The sequence below is a fragment of the Hibiscus syriacus genome, unplaced genomic scaffold, assembly GCF_006381635.1.
Source record: "Hibiscus syriacus cultivar Baekdansim isolate YM2019G1 unplaced genomic scaffold, ASM638163v2 tig00117007_pilon, whole genome shotgun sequence".
Taxonomy (NCBI): Eukaryota; Viridiplantae; Streptophyta; class Magnoliopsida; order Malvales; family Malvaceae; genus Hibiscus; species Hibiscus syriacus.
This window is the reverse complement of record NW_024063520.1, coordinates 929,717-936,736: the sequence shown is the minus strand read 5'-3', so window position 1 is coordinate 936,736 and position 7,020 is coordinate 929,717. Positions and strand designations below refer to the sequence as shown.

The following is a 7,020-nucleotide window of genomic DNA, read 5'->3' as shown; positions in this document are numbered from 1 at the left end:
GCTACAAGCTGAATCTAACAGCCATGAACTGGAACAGCTGGTTGATGGCGTAGCAGCGAATGCGAAATCTGAATCTCCATCATCATACTTGACCACATTTGATTCTGAGACAGCCTTCCCCCTTTCAGGTTTGCCTTTATTCTTTAGCCTGGGACATTCTTTCTTCCAGTGCCTTTTTTCTCGACAAAAGGCACATTCATCTTTGCTCAATCTGGACTTTGACTTCGATCTCCCTCTGTTCCTTTATCTGACTCTTGGAACGGCCTCTAACAACAAGAGCTTCTGCTTCGACACCTCTTTCCTGGGAATCTACCTTCGGGTGATTTTTAGTACAATCGTTTTCACACTAGTCACCTAGATAATAGTTTTCAAGGTGAATTGTTATTGGTGGAAATTAACTCAAATTTCACAACAATTGGTATCAGCGCTCTTGGTTTATTTTAGTATGCTCTGTGGTTGCGGCTTAGGCTGATCTTCCACATCAGAAAAATTTCCTTGGGATAATTGACATTCCGCATTGGCAGCTATTAAATAGAATTTGTAGCAGAAAGGGCAGACGCTTCTTCATCTTCAATTTTGGCAAGAAATGCTGTGACAAATGTTAGATTTGCAGGAGATTTTTGATGGCACCGGTCATTTCGGCATGTGGCAAAGCGAGGTTCTAGATGCCCTATTTCAGCAGGGTCTAGACATTGCTATTGAAGGAGAAAAACCAGATGATGTTGAGGAGAAAGAATGGAAGAGGATCAATAGAATGGCATGTGGTACTATTCGATCGTGTCTTTCTAGAGAGCAAAAGTATGCATTTTCTAAGGAAACTTCTGCAAGTAAATTATGGAAGGCACTGGAGGAGAAAGTTTTGAAGAAAAGCAGTCAGAACAAACTCTACATGAAAAAGAGATTGTTCCGCTTTAACTATGTACCAGGTACCACTATGAATGATCACATTACTAGCTTTAATCAGCTGGTGACTGATCTGATGAATATGGACGTGACTTTTGAAGACGAAGATCTGGCTCTGATGTTGATGGGATCACTTCCTGATGAGTTTGAGTATCTTGAAACTACTCTACTTCATGGGAAGGTTGATGTGACTCTGATACCAATTGTTGTAAAATTTGGGTTAATTTCCACCAATAACAATTCATCTTGAAAACTATTATCTAGGTGACTAGTGTGAAAACGATTGTACTAAAAATCACCCCAAGGTAGATTCCCAGGAAAGAGGAGGAGTCACAATGGTCCCTCTTAAAACCCACTTTCCTTAGACAGAACTATCAAGACAAGTAATTTTAATAGGACAATAATTAACAACAACTATACCCGACAATAGCTATTAAATAGACATAAAAGAGAACACCAAAATATTTCACTAATAGAGGAAATATTACAAAGAGAGAAAGAATACAAATAGCCTTTAAAATAGAAGAAGGCTTATATTTGTGGGATGATAAACTAAGGAGGAGGAGGCTTTATTATAACAAAAGAATTTCCCCTCCTTATACACAACCAATGTGGGACTTTTGCCAAAAACCAAAAGAGGAGGAGTCACAATGGTCCCTCTTAAAACCCACTTTCCTTAGACAGAACTATCAAGACAAGTAATTTTAATAGGACAATAATTAACAACAACTATACCCGACAATAGCTATTAAATAGACATAAAAGAGAACACCAAAATTTCACTAATAGAGGAAATATTACAAAGAGAGAAAGAATACAAATAGCCTTTAAAATAGAAAGGCTTATATTTGTGGATGATAAACTAAGGAGGAGGAGGGCTTTATTTATAACAAAAGAATTTCCCCTCCTCCTTATACACAACCAATGTGAGACTTTTGCCAAAAACCAACAAAAAGATCTCCCCTTCCTTAAAGCATATTTAGATTTAGGTTTCGAATTTAGTATCCAGAAATAATAATAATACAGCAAAACTTGACAGGCCTTGTAATTAAACAGATACTAGAAAATACCACTGAATCATGTTGGGATTTCAATTAACTCGCATTTGGTTTCTTTTCCTTCATGTACTCTTCCAACTCCTTCAGCCAAAGATCTGCAAACTCACAATTCTTCCATGCCTCAAACCAGGGTCCTCCACGAGTATAATGTACGGCTTTCGGAATCGTTTTCAGGCATTCTCATCGACCTCGTTATGCCCCTCGAGGAAGTTCCAAACAAACGTGACCGACCCGATTTGGCCGTCTTCGAGCCACTGGAACCTGTGAAGAAAAGCACCGGTTTTGGTGTTCACAACCTCTGGTGTTAAGGCTTTGTTCTTGGGATGAGCACAGTTATACAGCACCATGGATGACCAATTCTTCCTGAGATAAACGGTCTGCACAGCACCATCCATTTTCGTCTTCTCTTTTGGGGAATAAATAATAATCGTGATGAACGCACATGATAGCGTACTTATCGTCGATCAATTCGTTTAACTCGTTGATGTCAGCCAAGTAGAGGAAATCGCAGTCAACAAACATTGCCCCACCATGGTAGTTCGCCAAGTAGGGTGTTAGGAACCGTGAGAAGGAGAACTCGGTGCTCTCGAACTCATCCCTTTTTTTTGCTTAAGTTCTGATTGAACGATGGGTGTGATTTCAACAGTAATGGAAGTGCGTTTCAGGATTGAATGGCGACAGACCTGATATGCTTCATCTTCACGTGGATCGTAACCGATGAAGATCATCAAGGTTTGGTTCCACCTCCATTGTTGGTTACTTGTGGAGCATTGACATTAGCGTAGTCATTGTTAGCAGAAGCGTTCTTCAACAGCAAAGATCTGAACGATTTTTTAAATTTTAGTTTCATTGCAGAAATACAGTAATTTCCCTGGACTCATTTCAAGGAAAGGGTGTTGACTGATTTTGAGACCAAATCAGTGAAACAACGGGGCACTCAAATTTCTAGGCCCCCCTTTTTTTTCTTTCTTTTGGATTCTTGTAACCAAACACAACCAAAATCGGAAATTTCAAGAATTGATTTCATTCCGTTGAGACAGAAAGAATCCAATTTGACATCACCGATAATAAGTGAATGATAATATTAGAGGAGAAAAGTTTAATTGTTTCTTTCGAAAGTTTGATCAATTGATTTTGGAATATATATTTAATTTTTAATGTAAAAATGAAATTCTAAAAGTTTTAGTTTTTAAATTAATAAAAATAAACACTATTGTAGCTTTAATAATTATATTCAAATTATAGATAAATTAAAAATTATTAGACTCTTTAAAGTGATCATTATTAATTATTTAAAATTATAAAAATATTAAATAATTTTTAAATATTTCATCCAAAACGTCTTCAATAATCTCTCTTGGTCGTGAGTCCGTAGTTAGTTTGTTATTATTTATACATATTTTTAGTAAAATCAATCTTACATTAGAGTAATAATAACTTTTTGAGTTTATATTTATTTAAAAAAAATGATGAGATCAGAATCCATCAAATGATCTTAATGGTTAAAGAGAATATTATTCTTTCTTAATATATGGATTAAACAGTTGTATCTCTAGATGTATATTAATAATACCTAAAGAAATTGAATAAATAATTTCTGTTAAATATCAATCAGCATCAAGTATGGACAAAGCTCTACCAATTTAAAATCAATAAAGGGTATCTCATATACCGTTATTATACTAATACAAAACTAAGAGGTTGTTTGTTTGCCTTTTAATGGAACCATTCAACGCTGAATACTAAACCGTTCATCATTCAACGCGTTTGTTTTACACCTTTGAATGATTCAGTGCTGACTGATTCAACAAAACAGTGCTGAATGATTCAGCACAGAAATACATTCTGAATAATTCATAGCCAGTTATCAAACAATATGTCACATTCATAGTCAAACCATTCAAAGCCTCTGAATCATTCAGTATTTAAATAATTCAGCGCTTAATCATTCTAAGTAAACAAACATTCCCTAAATCTATTAAATATTGTTTTAGAAAAGATGATAAACTCAAACTGTCAAAAAACAAACGAAGATTTATCTAACAAAATTATTTAAATATTTTGAATTTTTTTTAGAATTTTTATAAAATCAAATACTTTTCCTTATAGTTTTCATTTTTGGATTTTTATTAACTTTTATGATTTTCAATGTTTTAAATACTTTAATATTTTATGTATCTTAAATTTTTTAAATCAAATAAGACTTTGATTTTTTATAATAAAAAATTAATTAAGTCATGTCATATTACCATTCAAGTACGAACCATCGTATTAATATAGTAGATCATTATATTAAGATGGCGACGGCCAATACTCAATAATAATTTTCATGAATCAAATGATAAGACTGATACAATTCAGGATATTGAGGACCCAATTAATAATTTTTACAGAAAGACAACGTTAACTATTTAGGTTGAGCACAAGGCGGTAAATTACTCCTCCAGCCAAAGAAGAAGAAAACTATGGATTTAAAAGAACACCAAACGCATAAATCTAAATTAAAAATATCAAAGACCAAAAAGAAAATGTGAGATTCATATTCAACCAAGCCAGTGCTTCCTTTAAATTAAACAAACAAATACATGCATAAAAAATAAAATGAGGTAGAACCGTCCATAAAATAGTATAAAATGCGATAGAATGACCAAGTAAACCCCTTGATCAGGCAAAGAAAAAGGAGAAACAATTACCTGGAAATAAAAAATGAATCGCGGATCCTGAAAGTTGTTGAAAAATGAAGAGAGAATGAGAGAAGTTTTCTAAAGAAGAAAGGGGAGGGGAGGGCATTTACCTAGTGTTTGATTCTGTGGAGAATTTATAGAGACGAGATTTCAAAGAAACCCGTAAAAATCGGAAATTCAATAATTGTGGGTTTATGTTTTGAGTGTAGGGTTTTATAAATAGAAAGAGGCAAGGGAACCACCCAAACAAAATTCGATTATTCATACAAAATTTAATATTTTACTTTTTCATTTATTTTTATTTTTGACAAAAATTACAAGTAAAATTATGAGTAAATTACCCTTATGGTTTTCTAAATTTTATATAATTTTTTTATTTTAATAGTTAAATTTTCAAAAGTTACAATATGGTCGTTATTAGTAAAATGAGCAAAAATGGTGTTAGCAAAGAATTATGTGAAAGAGAAATAAGATGATTTTTAAGTTTTTTTTCCTAAGAAGATTTTATATTTTTTCTATTTTTTAAATTATAATTAAAAATTGTTAAAGGGTGATGTTTTAGTGGTAATTTAGGGGACAAAATAGATGTTAACTATTTTTGTTAGCATACCATCTCGTGCTTGTAACTATAATTAATATTGATGGCCACTTTGTAAATTATCAATAATATCAGTGATCATGACATAACTTTCGAAACCATAATGGCCAAAATAAAATTTTACTCAAATTTTAATGATCATATTGTAATTTACCCTAAAATTATTTATGCTTTTGTTGAAAAGAATACCTCTAAGCTCCCTCTAGATTTTGATGATGGAAAAAGTTGAATCCTTTCAATACGAACAATTCAATTTAATCTTTGTCAATTTAATGGGCAAAATTGGCTCATTAGGCCACGTGGTATAATTGATTACCCCATTACGCCACCTTAGATTTAATTTTAATATCTACGGTAAATACTACAGTGAAAGGTAATTTTGTCTTATCGTGTCGATGAATTTACTTAAATAATATTTTTAAATGAATCCAAGAAGTGGGCCACGTAAGATTTAATATTTTAATATTTTCTAAGAACTCGTCACGTCGATATAATGAATTTTGATAAAATATATATTATTTTTAAAACTAAGTAATTATTTTTTAATTTAAATTAATTTAAAATAAAGGAACTCATCACATCGACACAATGAGTTCCAAGTGAATTTAAATTTAACAAGTTGTTTGTAACTGTTGGATAACGGACATGTTTTTAAATTTTTAAAATAATATAGATGTTGAAACTCGTCACGTCGAGGTGACTAGTTTTGTCGAAATTTGTTTAAAAAATTATTTTTAAAATAATTTATTACAAATTAATAATAAAAGTTTTTAAACTAGTACAATCACAAAAAATAAAATAAAAAATTACTTATATTTCCTTAATTCTAATAAATGCCGAGGAATGGTCGAATAATAATGGTGTGGGGCTCTCATTTTCTTCGAGGTTGTTCGATTTGCTTGCCTTCATTTTCATTTGCTTCTTCTTCAACAGGAGGTGTACTGAACATCACTTCATTTTGATTTCCACCTTCAAGTGACGATGATGGAGTATTTAAGGTATTTGACGCCATCAGTGACTTCATTGACTCAAATTGCCCACCAAAATCAGTATCTTGTTATATAGAATATGATCTCGTAATCCTATTCACCCATAGGTTTTGTCGAAGATGGTTGAGTGCCTTACATTGCATCTCATGAACCTCCAATCCAATTCAGTCAACTCTCCATTGAAGCATGATATGGAGGATAAAAACCATAACTGGTTTGAGATGCAAAATATTTTGCAGAAGCAGAACTAGAAGAAGAAGATGCTGATGATGATGATTTCTTTCCTTTTGTATATTTGGCCTTCATTTCTTCCTATCCGACCCTATCTCATGGTGTGTTAAATATAGTTTCTCATTTGCTTCATAATTTCGGAGGTATGGAGGTATTTCAAAATCAAGATCAGCAGCTGTAATCTAATAACGTGTAGGCACAAATAGTTACGACTCATTCCATTGTTGAATGTATACAGGATGTTTCCTCGATCAATTCTCTCTATGTTTCCCAAGTGTATCACTTCTATAGAGCTCGTCCATCTCAAATATTTGGATAGAAATTGACAGATGAAACGTACAGTGGCACAACACTCTATCTATGGCATACATCTCAACGATCGTAAACTGAAGAAACAATGTTACGACACACCACAACTCTGAACCTTCAAAAAATTCCAGTGGCAATAACTGGTAAATCTCCGACTCAGTACGATTTCCAACAAAATTGTAAACATAAAATATATAAAAATTCATATAAATTATAAATAAATAAAATTTAAATAATTTACTAAAATA

The 7,020-nt window shown here is 32.5% G+C and overlaps 1 pseudogene; it reads right to left on the bottom strand.

Annotated features, from left to right (window-relative positions):
• Positions 1-1,886: 1,886 nt before the first annotated feature.
• LOC120195169 lies at positions 1,887-6,255 on the bottom strand (annotated as a pseudogene).
• Positions 6,256-7,020: the final 765 nt, after the last annotated feature.